This window comes from Lactuca saligna, chromosome 2 (genome assembly GCF_052625555.1).
Source record: "Lactuca saligna cultivar CGN05327 chromosome 2, ASM5262555v1, whole genome shotgun sequence".
Taxonomy (NCBI): Eukaryota; Viridiplantae; Streptophyta; class Magnoliopsida; order Asterales; family Asteraceae; genus Lactuca; species Lactuca saligna.
Genome location: NC_136418.1, coordinates 88,600,558 through 88,621,366, shown reverse-complemented (window position 1 = coordinate 88,621,366; position 20,809 = coordinate 88,600,558).

Below are 20,809 nucleotides of genomic sequence, written 5' to 3'. Positions count from 1 at the left end.
ATACTAATTAAATAATATGATTTCATATTAATATATTATACTTGTAATATATTAATGAATCATAAATAACCTTATTCTCAAAAGTTCATCCTATTAAATTCCACTAGTGAAGGTAACCCAAAAGGAGCATGCTACAATCGGGTCAAGTACATCCCAATCATAGTTATGGGCTTAGACACCCAATCCAATAGTTCACATGGCCAACCTGATCGTAGTGGTAGCAAAACCAGCTAGTCAGTGGAGCCTGCTGACAACAATCTGTCATGTAATTACCTCCCTGTAATATTTGTAGCACCTAGTTGTTGATCGGTATTTTTCCTCATGCACCTTCCTACACTTACCACAAGTGCGACCCCCATGGCGTCTAGATCGTGAATCAGTGGGCTTAATCCGCTTTCGCTGTTGGATGAGCCTGAACTAGGGTTTGCCTCTTCTCTATCGCCTGGGTCTCAATCTCATTCTCCCTACTCCACACAAATAACTGTAACTAATAGAGGTAACTATACTATTGAGTAGACACAAGCTCACAAATCTCCATCTTGAGCATGCTCAAGTAGTGGGACATTTGAACCTGCTCTGAAGCGACATACTCAAGGAAGAAAATGGGTCTCTCAGTAAACATTTTGGTAATCTCCATCACTGACTATGTCATTTGCTTCAACGATAGGTACTCCACGGCTAACCTCTCCCTTTCAAATAATGGAGCATACTCGATGTGTAACATCTTTGTGAACTGCTCCCAAGTAATTGTGGCCTTCTTCGTAAGAGAATAAGCACTAGTGAGCAGCTTCCACCAATTCTTCACCCCAAGCGTAGAAGGTTCAATGAGAACTTTACCTATTAGGCCTTCAGAGATGAGCATATGAAGAAATAGCCCTCTCCATCATATATCCACCTCATGGAGATGATTTGGTCCTTGAACCCTTCGAACTCTGGGAAGTTTCATGTTGTTGAATTACCGATACTACATTATCCCTCTCCCTTTGATTCCCAAAGCAGCAACGACTATAATGGCTATAGCAACGGCAACCTCAGTGACGACAACATGAAGCTCGTCAAACAAATCAATCATGGCAGTCTTGAAAAACCCAAATATCTTCGGGATTGCCTACCTGATTTCCATAGTCACTTGAGGAGTAATCATCTTATGAATCTCATCGTCAGGTAATCCTAGCCTCTTCGGTCCAAAAACTCCTGATCCTGAATCTCTCATTCTTACCATACTGAAACTAAACCAGAACACATCAGAAAATCACATTATATTCTAACACATCACTACTCGACCAATCATTACTTGGAACTCGTGACTTCCTAAATACATGTAAAGGTCATGTGCTTCCAATAGTGTGGCCCGATAGTACCTTCCACACCTACCCATATTTGAGTCGACAGATCCTCACGAATGTCTTGGCCACAAAGCCCGAAAAACTAGGATATGTATACATTCTATATGCACTCTCTCAATAGTAGATAACCATTCCTTATGTGCTGAATTTCTTACAACCACACTCACTCATGAAACTTCTACTAACCTTGTAGTCGCCCTGTGCATGCTAATCATACATAATGTAGGCTTCCATAGACAGTTGAATAATTGATTTTACCGTAAGCTCAAAACTAGACAAGGAAAATGAAATAAGGCTAAATCAAACATTATCAAGTTATAAAATCTTACCTATGTACAACCATGATGCACACACTAAACAACTACATTAATAATGTCAGTTTCATATAACATATAAAGAATTCCCCTAGGCTATCATGCATCATAAATCACGCAATTTGATCATGCAATTCCTTAAGATCCCTAACATATAAACTAGAAATCATTTCTATCATAACACTAATACACAAAAAACAAGTGTGCATATATTTGGAAATATAATTTTCCTTAAATCCTGGCTGATTGTACATATCATATCCTCTACTTTATTTATTTAAAATTTATTTATGAAAAATCTTTTGCAGATCCATATTTTTAGTTCGAAATCACACAAGTGTTCATCCAATTTTATGAACAACACTTTGATACCAACATATAATGTCCCAAAAACCATGACAAAAATTTTCATTTTTTAAAGACATTTTCTTAAAACTATAAGATAGTAAAACATTGTTTTCAAATCAAATCCATAGAAATCGATGTATCAAAATAATCTCTTAACACATAAATTAGCATAAGGATGTGTACGATCACGCCTATACGTTACCACGATCATTTGAAGTATCCGAAAACATTTAAATCCACAATTATAAGCCAAAGCTTAGTGAGTTCCCCCAAAAATATCCCATACAACAATACATATACAACAAATGCATACCTGGCTTTGTTGGGTTTTAGCCATAAGAACTTTCCTATGTGCGCATGAAAAACCCTATTCCTTGGATCTAGGCTTTCTAATAAACATGCTTTTGAATCCAAGACTTCTAATGGCTAATTAGGTTAAACAACAACATTAAAACAGATCTAGAATCATACCTTTGAGTTCCTTGTTGATCTTCTTGTCTTGGAGCTTCTAGAGTCACAATTGTCACTCCTCTAATGGCTTACAAACACCAATAGCAAGCAAGATGATTTAGGAGAGAGGAGAGGGGATGGAATTCGACCAGAGGTTCCTTGCTTAAGGTTCTGAAAGGTTGTACACGAATTCCACATCCCAAGGGCCTATTTATACCTTTAGACTCCTTAAGGGTTTCACCCTAAACCCTAATTGGATAATCTTCTCTTAAGGCTATCCAAATCCATTCCATAGATATCCCTATGGACGATTTTGAGCTATCCTAAAGCTCTTAGAATCCGTCCAAAGTCCATCCTAATGGAGTTATAGTCTAAAGTCTAACTATCAAACAATTGACAGTTTATACCCTCTTATTTAATTAATCTCTTTAAGTCACCAAATTAATACCAATTAATTTATGACTTATATTAATCAAATAGCTAAATATTATTCCTTATAATATTTACTCTCTCTTAACAAATCATCCTTCAAGTTGCTATGGTGAAGGCAACCCAAAAGGACCATGCACCACCGAATATAGTTATAGCCTTAGACACTATTCCAACAGTCTCCCACTTGGATAAGTCTAGTAACTATACAAGTATAATACGGTTTGCAATCGTAGCTCTCAAAGACGCTGTCAACTCTGATCTAATCAATCTTGTCCTTTAGATAAGGGATCGTACAGTCCTCTGTTAGATATCATGCTGACAATCCTATGGAATGGTTAGTCTAGCATTTAGATTTCTCGATCTTCGATTTATTTGACATAGAACTTAATCGAACACATCAATTCAGTTCTGACCGGGCCCGGCACATAAGTCAAATCAAATCATCGAGTGGCCAAGATATCTCTTTTACCCTCTTAGGATAAAATTTACAGATAAACTTCGACTTATATGCATTTACTTATTCATTAACCAACTATACACAACAATGCGTTTTATAACATCAAGTTACTGATGCGTTTTCGCATTATCAATGCACAATCAATTAACAAATAATAAACCATATATCTAGGTTTTAAGACCATATGATGTTATCGTCTTGCGATCACCTTTATATCGTATTCCATAAAGTGATTCCAGCAAGCGCGGGTTTATTCCAATGCTCAAAACCAGTTCATAAGCACTCATGAACGTTGCAGCAACCCTTGCTATGTCTAACACCATTTAGACATTCTACACACCAATTCATGACAATCTTCATTCATATCTACTCCCAACATATGAACAATTGTGGACCATTTGAATAATTCGATTATTCTTAATAACTCAATTATTCTGGAAGTCAAAACATGCAAAGTGAAACAATAGTCAAACAACTAACATGTGATAGTAACTTTACTCATAAATAAAACTTCTTTATTTAATCATCAAATGTCAATTACATTTATCTATTATACATTTCTAATACTATCTAATCTATGCTAATATTATCCTTCAGCCCAATACTCCTAGCATGCTGTAAGTGCTTAACCCTACTCAGTCCCTTCGTAAGCGGATCTGCTGGGTTATCTTCTGATGATATCCTCTTCACTACGAGTTGTCCTTCTTTTACACGATGTCTAATGAAGTGATATTTTCTGTCGATATGTCGAGATCTACCATGATCCCTCGGTTCCTTGGTCAAGGCAACCGCACCTTCGTTATCACAGAAAATCTCCATGGGCTCCTTTATGGCCGGCACAACTCCAAGATCACCAATGAAGTTCTTCAGCCATATTGCCTCCTTCGACGCTTCGCTCGCTGCGATGTACTCTGATTCGCACGTTGAATCAGCTACGGTTTCTTGCTTGGAACTTTTCCATGTCACTGCTCCTCCATTTAGGGTAAAGACCCAGCCCGACTGCGAACGATAGTTGTCCCTGTCGGTTTGAAAGCTGGCGTCACTATACCCTCGTACCTTCAAGTCATCACTCCCTCCAAGGACTAAGAACCATTCTTTCATCCTCCGAAGGTACTTAAGGATGTTCTTCACCGCAATCCAATGTGATTTGCCAGGATTCCCTTGATATCTGCTAACCATGCTCAAAGCGAAGGCTACATCAGGGCGAGTACAAGTCATAGCGTACATGATTGAGCCAACTGCGGAAGCGTATGGTACTCAGCTCATTTCTGCTATCTCAGCTTCGGTACTCGGACTTTGAGTCTTACTCAACTTGGCATTTCCTTGTATCGGTAGTTCTCCCTTCTTTGAGTTTTCCATACTAAAACGTTTTAGTACCTTCTCCAAGTAAGTATTCTGACTAAGTCCAATTAGTCTCTTACTTCTATCTCTTACTATCCTTATTCCCAAAATGTAAGAAGCCTCTCCGAGGTCCTTCATAGCGAAGCACTTCCCGAGCTAGGACTTAACCTCCTGCAGAGTCGGGATGTCGTTTCCTATGAGTAATATGTCATCGACATATAGAACGAGGAAGCTTACTATACTCCCACTGGCTTTGACATATACACAAGATTCGTCTTCGCTTCGTACAAATCCAAACTCTTTGACTTTCTCATCGAAGCAAAGATTCCATCTGCGAGACGCTTGCTTAAGTCCATAAATGGACTTCTCAAGCTTACACACTCTATTCGGATGCTTTGGATCCACAAACCCCTCTGGCTGAGCCATGTAAACATCCTCAGCCAACTTTCCGTTAAGGAAAGCGGTCTTGACATCCATTTGCCAAATCTCATAATCATGAAATGCGGCAATCGCTAGCATCACTCTAATAGATTTAATATTCGCAACTGGTGAGAAGGTCTCATCATAGTCAACTCCGGGAGTTTGAGTAAAGCCCTTCGCAACCAATCGCGCTTTGTATGTGTGTACGTTCCCATCCACGTCGGTCTTCTTCTTGAAGATCCACTTGTACCCTACGGTCTTACGTTCGGGCACGTAATCAACCAAATTCCAAACTTGGTTATCGTACATGGATTGGATCTCGCTATCCATCGCCTCTTTCCATTTCGCAGACTCCGGGCCTGCCATGGCTTCCTTATAGCTATTAGGTTCATCAAGATTTACTAGTGTACCATCACTAATATACGTGTCCCCTTCGGTAGTAATATGAAAACCATAAAACTGGGGATGAACTCTAACTCTATCGGAACGTCTAAGAGGTAAGGATTCGTCAATCGGTTCAACCAGAGTTTCCTCCTCAGGTTGAAAGCCAGCGGTAGAGGTTCCTTCATCTATCGAATCTTGAATCTCTTCAAGTTCGATTTGCCTCCCACTATCTCCTTGGCTTATGAGTTCTCGCTCTCGGAAAACTCCTCTCCTCGCAACAAAGATAACATTATCTTTCGGTCTATAGAAGAGATATCCAAAGGAAGTTTGCGGGTAGCCGATGAAAATACATCGCTCACTTCGAGGTTCAAGCTTGTCGTGAGTATCTCATCTTACGAAAGCCTCGCAACCCCAAACCTTGATATGTGCCAACGAGGGAGCTTTCCCCGTCCACATCTCGTGAGGTGTTTTGGCAACCTTCTTAGTAGGGACTCGGTTAAGGATATGGGCGGCAGTCTCTAAGGCATACCCCCAAAAGAGGATAGGTAGTGAAGCACGACTCATCATAGAACGAACCATATCCAATAAGGTTCGATTACGCCTTTCTGCCACACCATTCAATTGCGGTGTCCTAGGAGGCGTCAATTGCGAAACTATTCCACACTCCTTGAGATAATCGTGGAATTCAAGACTTAGGTACTCTCCTCCTCGATCGGATCGAAGCATCTTGATTTTCCTGCCCAATTGATTCTCCACTTCATTCTTGAACTCTTTGAACTTTTCAAAGGTTTCTGACTTTTGCTTGATTAAATAGATATACCCATATCTACTATAATCATCGGTAAAGGTCACATAGAAGCGGTTCCCATCCTTCGTGGTTGATCTAAAAGGTCCACATACATCGGTATGTATTAGGTCTAATAGTCCCTCACCCCTTTCACAAGTACTCGTGAAGGGTGACTTAGTCATCTTTCCAAGTAAACAAGACTCGCATGTGTCATCTTCCCTAAGGTCGAATGACTCCAACACTCCATCCTTTTGGAGTTGGGCTATGCGTTTCTTGTTGACATGTCCAAGACGACAATGCCACAAGGATGCTTTATCCATACTAGTGGAAGAATCAATATTCAAAACATCATTTCCTAAGTTATCAACGATCATAACTGTTTCATATATTCCATTACATGGTATAGCTTCAAAGTAAAAGACACCATTTAGATAAGCCAAAATAGAACCATTCTCATTATTAAAAGAAAATCTAAAACCTTGTCTATATAAACCATGAAATGAAATGATGTTTCTAGCCATTTCTGGCGAATAGCAACAATTGTTCAAATCTAAAACTAAACTATTCTTAAGCACTAAAGAATACACTCCAATCTTGGTCACAGGCGATGATCTTCTGTTCCCCATGATTAGATTTATCCTTCCTTGCTCCACATCCCTACTTCCTTTTAGTCCCTGCACATTAGAACAAATGTGATAACCACAACCGGTGTCAAGAACCCAAGAAATAACATGATTAGAATCGTTAGATTTTATTGCATATATACCTGCGAAAGATGGCTTGATCTTTCCTTCCTTGATGGCTTGCAGGTAATCCGGGCAACTTCTCTTCCAATGTCCTATCTTATGGCAGTGGTGGCACTCTGCCTCCTTCGGGTTAAAGCAGGGCTTAGAGGGATCAACTTTGGTCCCACTAGAAGAGGAACCATCTCGGGCTTTCACCTTTCGATAGTTATTTGAAGAAGCTTTTCTCTTCTTTCCCTTCCCTTGAACAATAGCCAAGACAGGAGCAGCGGATGGATTAGGAGTTGGTGCAACAGACTTGTCCTTGAAATTGCTCTCAGCAACCCTCAAGAGACCTTGTAGTTTACTTAGAGTGACCTCCTCTTTGTTCATGTGGTAGGTCATCCTAAATTGGTTGTACATCGGAGGCAAAGAGTGAAGCACCATGTCGATCGCCAAGTCTTCGCCGAAGTCAACATTTAACTTGCGAAGGCGGTCGACATACCTTTGCATCTTTTGCAAGTGCACGGTAAGAGATTCTCCATGACCCATCTTAGCGGAAATCATGTTAGTGAAGATCTCGTAACGCTCTTGTCTCGCGTTTTGGTGGTACCTCTCCAACAAATCTTGATGCATCTCGTATGGATACATGTCCTCGTAGGACTTTTGGAATTCGGAGTTCATGGTGGCGATCATGATGCAAAGTACTTTCGTCGCATCTCGCTCATGGGTTTCAAAGGCGGTGATTTCGGCGGGAGTAGCAACTTCGGGGTTGATTTTCTCGAGCTTCTCGTCAAGGACATACTCTTTATCCTCATAGTGAGCAATGATGCGAATGTATCTTATCCATTCGCCAAAGTTCGTTCCATCGAAGGTGACCTTTTGGCAAAGGCTCATCAACGTGAAAGAACTAGCAGCAGCGTTGTTTGCGTTTGACATCTATAGAAAGGACAAAGATAGATTAGAACAAGAATCCCTAATTATCACCCAATAAGAAAAAATTAGGGCTAGGATCCAACAATAGCATTTACATATTAGAAAAGGGATGCCGTAATCCAACATGCAAATAAATTGAAGGTAAGTGAACGACGATTCACTAATTCTCCATCACAAAACTTAAACTTTTAGTCCTAAGTGTTTTTGAGAATTCCTAGGTTCGGATGAGATTCATTGAACTATTCAATGGCATGTTTAAATCTCGATATGCCCCTCTTGTTTGTGACTGGGATGCCGAGGATCACAAAGCGGGTGTGAATTACCATGCAAATTCACATGGTGCCTTCATTGTTACGATCACCTATTCGATGTGCCGGTAAACCACACACGCTCCATCGAACTATGATAAACAATGAATCACCCTTCGCCACCTTCGCTTAGAACCAATTAGTGTGCCGGTAAACCACACACGCTCCACTAACATCTTAGCAAGGTGCAAAGTGTAATTTCATGGGATTGCATCAATTCACTTTTCCTAAAGTAACTAAGATTGGGAAATTTTAAAAAAAGTTTAGTTACTTCGTATTTCTTATTATACTTTTAATGAGAGGAAGAGGTTGCCCTATCCTACCCGTTCGGCTAACGACCCTCCACCAATCAAGTAAGCGGTGGGTGTGAGTGTACACCCATTAAGCGCCATTTTATAGGCCGCAACCTTATACCCACCTTATGGATCGGCTTCGTGAATGAGGCCTACTAGCGGTAAGACTAGCATTTAGTTATACATATATATATTATTCTAATAATATCATATAAGTATAGGGTTGCATTTTAAACTTTTCAAAATCTAGAGTTTGAAATTTAAGTTGTCTAAATTAAAGCTTTTAATCACAAATATAAATTTCAAAACTATAGGGCAGGTTTTAAACATTTAAAAACATGGAGGATCAAATAACAAATAATTCCAATTAACAATTTAATATTCTAATTATCTTTATTTGATTTATCTTGATTTCTTTGAAGATAATTACCAAAAAAAAATTAATTATTATCATATAAGGAAATTAAATATTTTATTAGATGATAAATATCTTTAACTAGATCAAGATAACAGTCATATTTATCAAAAAATCGGATTTACATTGATCTAATATGATTAAGGTAAGTTTCCATAAGATAATTATGAAAAAAATCCCGAATCTGGCCATTCCTGACGCTTGGACTCGCCGAGTGCACAAGGGGACTCGACGAGTCAGTGACTCAAAACCCAAAAATTCGAATTTTGCAGGTTTGTTTCAGTTATTCAAGCAACAATTTAAAGAAAACCAACCTGGCTCTGATACCACTGTTGGGTTTTAGCCATAAGAACTTTCCTATGTGCGCATGCAAAACCCTATTGCTTGGATCTAGGCTTTCTAATAAACATGCTTTTGAATCCAAGACTTCTAATGGATAATTAGGTTAAACAACAACATTAAAACAGATCTAGAATCATACCTTTGAGTTCCTTGTTGATCTTCTTGTCTTGGAGCTTCTAGAGTCACAATTGTCACTCCTCTAATGGCTTACAAACACCAATAGCAAGCAAGATGATTTAGGAGAGAGGAGAGGGGATGGAATTCGACCAGAGGTTCCTTGCTTAAGGTTCTGAAAGGTTGTACACGAATTCCACATCCCAAGGGCCTATTTATACCTTTAGACTCCTTAAGGGTTTCACCCTAAACCCTAATTGGATAATCTTCTCTTAAGGCTATCCAAATCCATTCCATAGATATCCCTATGGACGATTTTGAGCTATCCTAAAGCTCTTAGAATCCATCCAAAGTCCATCCTAATGGATTTATAGTCTAAAGTCTAACTATCAAACAATTGACAGTTTATACCCTCTTATTTAACTAATCTCTTTAAGTCACCAAATTAATACCAATTAATTTATGACTTATATTAATCAAATAGCTAAATATTATTCCTTATAATATTTACTCTCTCTTAACAAATCATCCTTCAAGTTGCTATGGTGAAGGCAACCCAAAAGGACCATGCACCACCGAATATAGTTATAGCCTTAGACACTATTCCAACAGGCTTACCATATAAAACTAGATTTCTCCCGCGCCCACATTCATATGACTGGATTTTCTTAGGGGCCATATTCACAAAACTAGGTTGCCCTTGGGCCCACATCACACAACTGGATTTCCTCGGGTTTGTTGACCTACAACAGAAAGTCGTACCACCTCAAAACAATTGCACTATGTCCATATATGTAAAAAATAAACAATAACCAACAAATACAAGTAATCATACAGCTCCATAAATCTAACAAATAACTACATTATACCAACATCCTACTTATCAGGACACATACTGAAGTATAAAGTATAGTGAGCAAACTCACCTCGCAGTCTGTCAGAAACCAACATTGATCACATATCCAATAATCGGCGGTACGAGTCACCTATACTACAATTACATACTATATCACAAACTATAGCCCAAAACCCTCAAATTTACCTACACTCAAACTTTTTCATAAGTCAACGGTCAAAATCAAAGTCCTCAATCAAAAGGCATTCATTCGGTCGCCACATCATGACCATCCTTTAGTAATGTCGTAGCAACTTGAGGACAAAATAGTCACGAATCTTCCCATCACCACCTCATGATAAGAAACACATCACGTTGTAGGGACAACTCTAAGCAACTTAATGCTTTCAACTCTTAATCCTTCATGCTTAGCACCCCAAACTTTCCAGAAGGCTTTCCCCTGATTAAATAACCATAGCAATCATTTCTTTTAGACATGCATGTCCAATGTATGTCTTAAACATAAGCTAAGTCAAAATAAAGGGAAAATGAGATAAAATCTCATGCATGGAACCCATAACTCACTAAGTTTCAAGATCTGGGACAATGGGTCATGAAGGAGTCTCAAGGACTCATAACATTGATAACTTTATGTGATTCGAACACTCAAAGTCACTTAAAATTAAGAAAAGTGGAAAAAAAAACTCTAGATCTAACATGATTGAGCTAAAAACACAAGAACTTGAGGACTTACAAGAGTCTTAAGGCAGCTGAAGATGATCAGGAAGTGGCTTGCTAGCTGAGATGATGCACAAAAATGCCTTCTCTTATTCTTTAAGGCTAAAAACCACGAAAGATGAGCTCATAATCAATAATGGAGGATTAGGGTTTTCTTGAGGGCGAAGAGGGGTGATGGAGGTTGAGGGTATGGAAACTGTAGCCCTCAATTCCCTTAAGTACATGCACAAACCTTGAAATTTGGGTTTTACATGTTGGACTGTCACTTCATGACCAACATGATATCACATCATGACACCCAATGAAATATGTTCTTCCCTGGGCACCACCATGTTGTGTCACACATATGTCCATGTTATGTCCAAGTCCTTATCCTTTAAAAGTTAATTCATAAACTTAGAAATTGTTTTTAGCTGGAACTATGTGTTACACCACCACCACCTCTGCCACTGTTATCGCTATCACTACCTTCGCTACCCATATCCACCACCACCACCATTATTACCACCACCACTACTACTACGTCTACCAGCAATTAGGACCATGAGTTCTATTTTTACCATCACCGCTATCTTCACCACCACATGCACCGCCAGCAATTCTACCACCAACCATCATAATCATATAAGAATAAAAACATGTAAATAGGCATGTAAAAAATCATATATGAATAAATCATACATAAATAATCATATGTGAATTTCTGACATAGTACCCATATGTGAATATACTTAATTTTAAATTTCATATGGCAACATTTAGTGAATTAGAGTAGCAACCTTCCCAAACTGTGGAAAACGAATCTTAATGGTGAAGTTAATACTAAGTGTGTATGGTGTGTGTGCAATTGTAGGGCGTGCATAAAATTTCTATCGCATGGTATGCAAAACAAATTGATGCAATCAGACATCTTTCTATGAATCAAGATTTACAAGGAACTTTTTAAGGGTGTCAAAAGAACACTTTTAAGGAATGGAAGTAAATGATTTTGATTAATAACACTAATAAACATATTTTCTAAGCCATAAATAGATTATGATAGAGTTTGGGTGTCAAAAGAACACTTTTAAGGTTTAGGGGTTAAAAGTGTTAATTTGTAGAAATTTATTTTTGACCCAAGAATTTGACCAAATAAGCATCCCAGACTAGAGCATGATTTATGGTGGAGTAGGACCAGCTGTAAAGTAACAGTAGATTTTGTTAAGGTTTTAGCCAAGTTAGGGACCAATTATAAAAAGGAATTTCTAATGAGGGACCAAAAAGGTGAAATCAGAAATTCTTGAAGGGCGCCTAGTGCCTTTCGACACAGATCAGATACATTGGTGTTGTTGTGCTATCATTTCTCCCATTTTCACTCCTTCTCTACTCATCTCGGTTCCGGCACTCTCCCACCTTCTTAGACCTATTTCCCCCACTTAATCCGTTGTCTTTTGGTGATTGGATAACCTAGATGAATGATCAATATCTTGCATTCAAATGTAGTTCTTCAACCACTTTTCCCCAACTTCGTTATTATGGTTTATGTGGTATTGCAACTCTGAAATTTATACTCCATTTGTGTTGTTTATAAGAAATTAGTGTTGTAGTTTCTTTCCTTAATCAATCTCCAAGTTCTAACCATCAAATGGTTGTGATATTTTTGAGATTTGTAATGTTCTATTTAGATTCCTTAACCATCAATGGTAGAATCCAAATTCATGCTTTAATTAGATTGTTTATGTGAAATTGTTGATGGAATTTAAATCTTTGATATATCTACAATCTCCAGCTAACAAACAGTTATGAGATTTGTGAGTTTGGATGTGATTTGGTGTGTTTCTAAAACCCTAGATCTTCAAATATGAATTTAAAGCTTCAAGCAATGATATGAGTTGAGTACATTATTATATGGTACATTTTTCTTCAACCAATGATCTAAGTGCCAACCTTTTGGCTTATAGTGAGATTACATGATGTTTGAATCAAATTCTAGTTTCAATGGTTGTACTTTCGGTATTTTCCATTCTTTGATTCGTTGATTAAATCTGCTGGTTCCAAGCAATCATATGAGCTTGGATTTTTTATTATATTACTTATGTCACTTCAAGTTCATAATCCATTTCTTAATTCATGACTAATGGTGAGATTTCTAGTGTTTGATTCAAGTTTAGATTTCATGTTATGATTTAGGTATGTTCAAGCCCTAAGTGTTTTTAGATCAAGTTCCATAGTTCCAAACAATGATATGTTTTTGATGTTGTGCTTGGATTATGTATACTATTCTAATCCATGATCTATGAACAATTCTAGTCTTATGGTGACATTTTGAAATTTAGAACAGCACATTAATTTTCTTTGGGATTCCAACTTTTTAGATTATGGAACTATGTTATGATTTAGGTATGTTCAAGCCCTATGTGTTTTTAGATCAAGTTCCATAGTTCCAAACAATGATATGTTTTTGATGTTGTGCTTGGATTATGTATACTATTCTAATCTATGATCTATTAACAATTCTAGTCTTATGGTGAGATTATGAAATTTAGACTAGCACATTAATTTACTTTGGGATTCCAACTTTTTATATTATGGAACTATATTCTAAGCTTGAAATTCTACATGGAACGTAACGTCTTGTCTAGGTTTGGTATTTGTGTGTTATTTGAGGAATCAGAAAGTAATATGCTTAATTGGTCTCATAATTAGTGTTCAAATGAATTATAAATGTTCATTGAAATGTTAAGTTTTGGTATTAAGTTTTAGTATATGTAGAACCAAGTTAATTGGTCTTGTGAAGAATTTTGTTCACTTTGGTGATTTTGTTTTCATTGAATATATAAGAGGTAGGCAAAGGATTTTTGTGGGTAGCTAATGAAAGTATACCTCTCACTTTGAGGTGCGAGCTTGTCATCAGACTCGTGCCTCACGAAAGCCTCGCAACCCCAAATCGTGATATGGTCTAAATTAGGAACTTTCCCAGTCCACGTCTCGTGAGGTGTTTTGGCAACCTTTTTGGTAGGGATTAGCTTAAGTATATGGGCGGCAATCTCTAGTGCATACCCCCAAAATGAGATTTGTAACGAAGCTCGACTCATCAAGGAACGAACCAACTCCAACAAGGTTCGATTGCATCTCTTAGCCACACCATTCATACGTGATGCCCTAGGAGGTGTAAATTGTGATACAATCACACATTCCTTAAGATATTCAAGCAACTCAATACTAAGATATTGTCACACCCCCAAACTAGAACGGCGGAAACGTTATGGGGTGGAGGACATGTACAGTATCATATCAATGCATAATAGTAAACAAGCAACAACATCATCCATTGCATTAATAGAATAATTTAATACAAGTATGTTTTGTATAGTTTGAAAGACACCCAAAATATGAATCAACATAAAAGACGAGTCTTGAACAGGCTCCGTCTTTTCAAAACCCTGGTTCAGATATACATGTCTACCGGTGACCTAATAATACAACTTATTTTGAAAGAGTAGATCAGCATTAAAGCTGGTGAGTTCATGAGTATTTTAATAATGTCGATGCCTTCATAAGTATTTTAGTGTCATTGTTTTGTATGTATGTATTTGTAAACGTTTGTTGTAAATGTTTGATTTAAATGTTGTATCTCCTAGAAAATCCTATATTTTCTATTTGAAATGTAGCCTTCTACCAAGACTAGGGGTTTTTTATAAAATCTAAATGTTTAATATTTAAAAAAAGGAAATGAACCATTAGCAATCCTTATTATATTCTTTTGAAGTGTTACAAACTATTTTTCATGTCCTTGAGTCATTTGAATTTTCTTGGAGTGTTATTGGAAGTTGGTTAGATAAATGAGAAACAAAGACTGAACTCTGATTTGTTCCATTTTTATGATTGTGATGTTTTCTATTGATTCTAGTTCACTCCTTTGGTCCCTTTTGACATCATAGATTCACCTTAGATCATTTTTAGAGTATTTTGAGCTTACAATGTTATGTTGGCCCATAGAAGGGTTTTTCAGTCATTTGACAAATTGTTATGATATTAAGTGATTGATTTGGATGCCTGGAGCTTGAAGTATCATAGTTTAATTAAATAAGAAGCTTGGTGTTGCAAGCTTAGGACTTTAGGTGAGAGGACTTACCTTGGAACACTTGTCCCCAGAATGAGTATCTTACTCGTGTTTTCTCTTTTGTGTTATGCTATACATATGTATATTGTTTGGAAAATATATGTTTTGTTTTCTTGTTATACTGGTTTTATTATGCGGGGATAACCTTTTGAACTAAGGACATGTTTTGAGAAATAAATTTAATTGTGGGGTTTTAAATTTATTTTCTAGTATTATGTGTAGAATACCACTTTTTGACTTTCTTGTGAAATATCGGGAGTACACATCTATTATTATCACTTTGTGTTTCTAAAACTATTTAACAAATATTTGATTACTAGTTACCTATATGTGGATTAATTGTGCATTCATGAAATATTATTTTCATAAACACTTTTGATGCATATAAATCTAAAAATGCTTCTTTTTCAAAAAGAGATTTTTGGCATCGTAACCGTTGTATACATGCATATCATGCTAGGATGGGCATGACTTTGTGGTCCTACGTACCCAATTGGATAATTTTTGTAGCCTATTTTTTGTTGTGAGTAGAATTCTAGATAACCCTAACATGCACGAGTAGAGGATCACTACCCCTTGTGTAGTCTATGTTGGATGGACCTTAGTGTCTGGTTTCTTTTGGGTGTAAAGGCAACTCAACACTTTCGTCTATTGTACATTCTTTACACCCAACGATCATTATTTTACTGTCATATGTGAGTAGAAAAGTTGGGTGTCTATCATGAGTACTTCATATATGATATTTTTGTGATATAATATATATATATATATATATATATATATGTGTGTGTGTGTGTGTGTGTGTGTATGTGTCACACCCCCAAACCAGAAGAGCGGAAACGTTTGAGAGCGGAGGACGTCATATTCAGTATCATAACAGTTCATAGAAAGGAAAGTACACACCACCATATATATTAAGTTTTTCAAATGTTTACATAATTGTATTCGTTAGATGATCAAAAGATAAATACATAAACATCTTTCAAAAGAAGTAATTAACGTCAGCACGTTAATCCACAAAAGCTGATCTCCAAACCTGCTTAGCGGTTCGCTGAGAATACAAGTTATTTCAAAGAGAAAGTGTCAACAATTAAGTTGGTGAGTTCATAAGTAGTGTTTTGAGAAAATGTACGCCATTCGAAAGTTCGTGTATGTTTTCCAGAAAACGCAGTATTTCAAATGTAAAGAGTTATGATTCGTTGTGTTGACAATGAATGTATTAGATCCAGAAAATCCCATATTTTCCCTAATGGTTGAGATACGAACTGTTTTGTTCTCCAAGAAAAACCATTATTTTCTTATAAAAGTATGAAATACATATGAATGTTCGTGTTATAAGTTGTAAGTAATTGCACCAGGAAAATTCCTTATTTTCCTATTAGTTGTTTGGTTTGTATCCAGGAAAAACCCTTATTTTCCTAACATAACTAGCAGTCTCTAAGACCGAAAATCGCAAGCAACCGACATGCTTATAAGTTGTAGCATAGTTTTAATAGGTACTCGTTCATAAAAGCATAATACCGTATTAATTGTATATCCGGTGAGTTTTATAACCATACTAAACATAATATGCCTGTAGAGACGTTCTTCAGGCGTCGTAGCGTTATGACAAACTGTCACCCCAAAGGACGGACTGTAGCTAACAGTCAGGGCGCGGGATCATGACTTCCCGTATAGATCTATACACATTTGACACGTTCTCCGAATGGGAGACTCTGGTTATAGACAGGACTTGCAGCATTACTTTCTAATAAAGAAAAGTAACGTTTGAAGATATACACGTCTCATGGATTCTCAACTAAGCTTGTATTAAAGTGATAGTTTTTGTATGCAAAGTTTATCCTTTTTCACAATATCTGACAAAGCATAAATCATAACTTTTTAGAATGTATAAAATGACTTAACAATGAAAGGTACTTTGAAATCATTATATACTTTGCGTAAGTCTAATGCACACAAAGTATGACAAGAGTTTTCACATAGTAGTAATAAATCATAAGTGATTCATTTGATAAAAATGAGTAAAGTGAAAATTTTAATGTAGAAGACAAGTTTGTAAACAAAACCTATATATGTATATGGTTATATATATGTATAAGTTTTAAAATATGATTTGGTATGTTTCGTAATTGTTGTTCATATTCTTACGTTTTTATTAGAAACTTTGCATGAAATAATCCTTAAGTTTGATACTGAAGACCTTTTTGTACTTATCACTTTTGTAAAAATGGTAATTAAACATATTTAAATGATTGTGTTTTAACTTCCTTAATGTATAACCATTGCTCAAAAATGTTAGAAGGTGTTAATAAATCTATAAACCACTTTTGACAGTTTTACCCTTTACTGTCCCTGTTATTTAGAAAGCTCATAGAAAAATCCTCGTAAGTCAAAAACTGAATCCGTCACCTCTGAGAGTTTATAAAATGAGTCTACTTTGTTCCTAATTTTTATTATGATTTTTAGTGGTCTCAAACTAGTGTGAAAATGAACATCTTCGTAGACTGGTCCGAAATCACTTCTGAAATGACAGGTAGTTTTATAAAAATCGCCATAAATTGTAGAAAAATCGTATGAACGCGTGCGAGTAGTCATTCGAAAGGTATAAACTTGAAATATTTGCATATTGTACAGTTTTGAAATATATTAAGTTTAAGATGGTCAAAACAGTCCGTGAACAGGACTCAACTTTTCTGTAGAAAGCTGTCATTTAAATTTAAGTTATGTTTAGTGTTCTAACTTGTATTCCAACCCTTAAAACTTGAAGAAAACATGAAAATGTAGGGGTATGAACTCACCTTATGTGAATAATTGAATAATGGAAGGTTGAAGATGAACTTTTGGTTGTTGGTTTGATGCTCCAAAACAGCCACTCTTTTGGCTATGCTGCTGTCACGAAAATTTCACAGCAAAAGAGCAAGAAAAAGGGTAGTTTACTCACTGTTTTGAATCAATAATTTTGAGTATCAAAACAAGTAACTTCCAGGGGTATTTGGTGGTAAAAATATCAAGCAAAAGGAAGGTGTAGATGGGTGAAATGGTGGCTGAAACAAAAAAGGGACAGCAACCCTTTAGTTCATGGTTTTGTTTCTTTGGAAGGAAGTTCTTGTGCTTGAAAATGAGATGAAGGTTGAGAGAAATTCCCTGGAGTATTTTCTGGTCAAATGAGGGTAAAATGAAGATGAAATTTCGTGATTATGAAGGAGAAAAGAGTGGAAGAGGATAAGGGGACAAAACCTAGACTAGCTTGTGATGGGATGTGAGTTTAAGTGATGTGATCTTGTCTGGCCACTTGCTTGGGTGGTTGTCTAGAGATAGAGTTAGTTAACTAACTAACTACTAGTTATTTATTTAGTTAGGAGTTCTAGTTAAGGAGAGAGAAGGTCTTAATCTCGAAAATTAGAAGAGAGATTAATAAGCATTCTTAGTAAAATGTCTTAAGTGATTAAGCACTTATTAGTTAAGTTGGCACTTATCTCCTCCAATTCTCTTATCTTAATTGATTTAGACATCATAAAACTTATATGAAATCACTTTAATTCATGACTCATAACTAGTCATTCACTAGATAATAATACATATATACAAATACATACATGTATACTTAGTATAAAATAACAATGTAGTTTTTGTGTATTTGAACTTTAATGTTTATGTTTTATTCTTTTTATTCAAAAACACTTAAATACATTTTAATTATACCTTATAATAATTCATTTTATATTTTCATTTATTTAAATATAAAACTTATTGAGCAATGAATAATTTCGTGACATTTAACCGGTTAACCATATCGTTAAACACGTTTTGTCACTTTGGTTCGTATATTTGTCAAATTTAGATCCTTCACATCTATTAAGCAAACGTTTTGCATAGAACCTAACTTACTTATCAACTAGAGACATGTTGACACAAAAATTAAGTTTGTTGCGTTTAAATGATGTTATATGCTAATTTCACAAACCGGTGATGGTTCGTAGTCATACATCATAACAAAATTATCGTTAGTTACTTGTTTTATATTTCACAAGAACTTATCTAAATAAAAGAGGTTAAATGCTTTCAACCATTCTTGATAAAATACTCATATTGTTTAATAATCAAAACATAGCATCGTACGATTGTTCCTATTTTTACCAATTGTTACAGTGTGTGTGTGTGTGTGTGTGAATGGAAAAGTGCCAAGAGTTGTACACTTCATTATTGATTGGATTATTGCATTTGAGTGTTTTGTAACTAGTGTGAGTCTTAATTGGATCTATATGATCTTGTTTGGGTTTTATTTATTAAGAAGCTTTTACTTGAGTTACATATACCTCATACTATCTATTCACTTGTGAATTTTAATGGGATTTCTCATATATGACAATGTAATTTGACTATTATAATATTTTACCCCCAAGTTAATTTTTGATTTGGATTTTGTGGATTTAAGATGGTATAGGTTTGTACATTAGTGTATGAACCACAATTTTCATTCGTACACTATCCATAATGTCTATCTTTGGGATCATACTCACTAGGCTCCCCATGGCCTAACCTACTTGTTGATAATTGTTGCTGGTTAGTGGATATTATATAAAATTTAGGAGATTCATCATCTTTGAATATTTAGAAGACCTTTTGTTTGCATTCTTCTGTTAAGCCTTTTGTCTTGATATATGTTGTAGCACTCTAGCATGAATTGTTGTGTTAAACCACTAAATGTTTCAAAAATATATAATTGGACTATTTTTTGCATTTGAACTCTCGCACTAATCATGGTTCCTTAAACTAAAACTCTAAAAATTATTTTGAAAGATGTTATTAAAGGCTAGTTCAAATAGGCCCATGCGAGGGGTGTTACAGTTTGGTATTAAAGCTTTCGTTTAAGTGAAATTGGTTCTTGGATTAGTACTTAGACTTAAATCAGAGACTTTAGTGGTAATTGGAATAAATAGTTTTCTTATAGACCTTGGTCTTAGCATCCATTATATATTTTTTTTAAACCAAATAACCCAGTTTTCATTTGGCTAGTCTTGAGTTGCTAATATTATATCAAAATCTTAAACCTAGCATTCTTAATTTTCATGCCTTACGTTTAGGAGGTTAATCTAAGATAATTTTGAAATTAAAATTTTAATTAAAAGTTATTAATAAGATATCTAAATATGGTAACAACTAGAAGTCGTTGCCAAGCTGTTAAAAGGAAGTCGGGCAAAAGAGTTTATGCAAAGGAAGGTAGAATCAATCACATTAAAAGAACTTAAGATTATGTTGAAGGAAGCAATGAAAAAACCACAAGAAAGACTACATAGAATATTTCAAAGATATGTTGGAAAAACAAGAATCAAGACTCATGAAAGAAACAATAAGAACACAACAATAATACTTAGACCTCGTTAGAGAGGGTATCAAACATGGAATTCAGAAAAACAGCTCCTCAAGAATTGGAGATAACATTTTAGTGAACGAATGTGAGCAAAGAAATGAAGGACCGGGAATGGAAAGAAAAAAAATTGTTGTCGCACCACCAGCCGAGGCGGAACATGTCGGGAGTGCGACTAAGTTCATGAATCACAGATAAACTGAATATGTAGCACAAGTACAACGATAAACAATACAACATATATATTTCATCATAAGGTTTGAATACAAGGTTCTTACAAATGATAATAGATAGTATTTTCCTTAAACAACTAGGAAGATGACCGAAAACTAGATAGCTAAGTCGTCTGTAATCCAC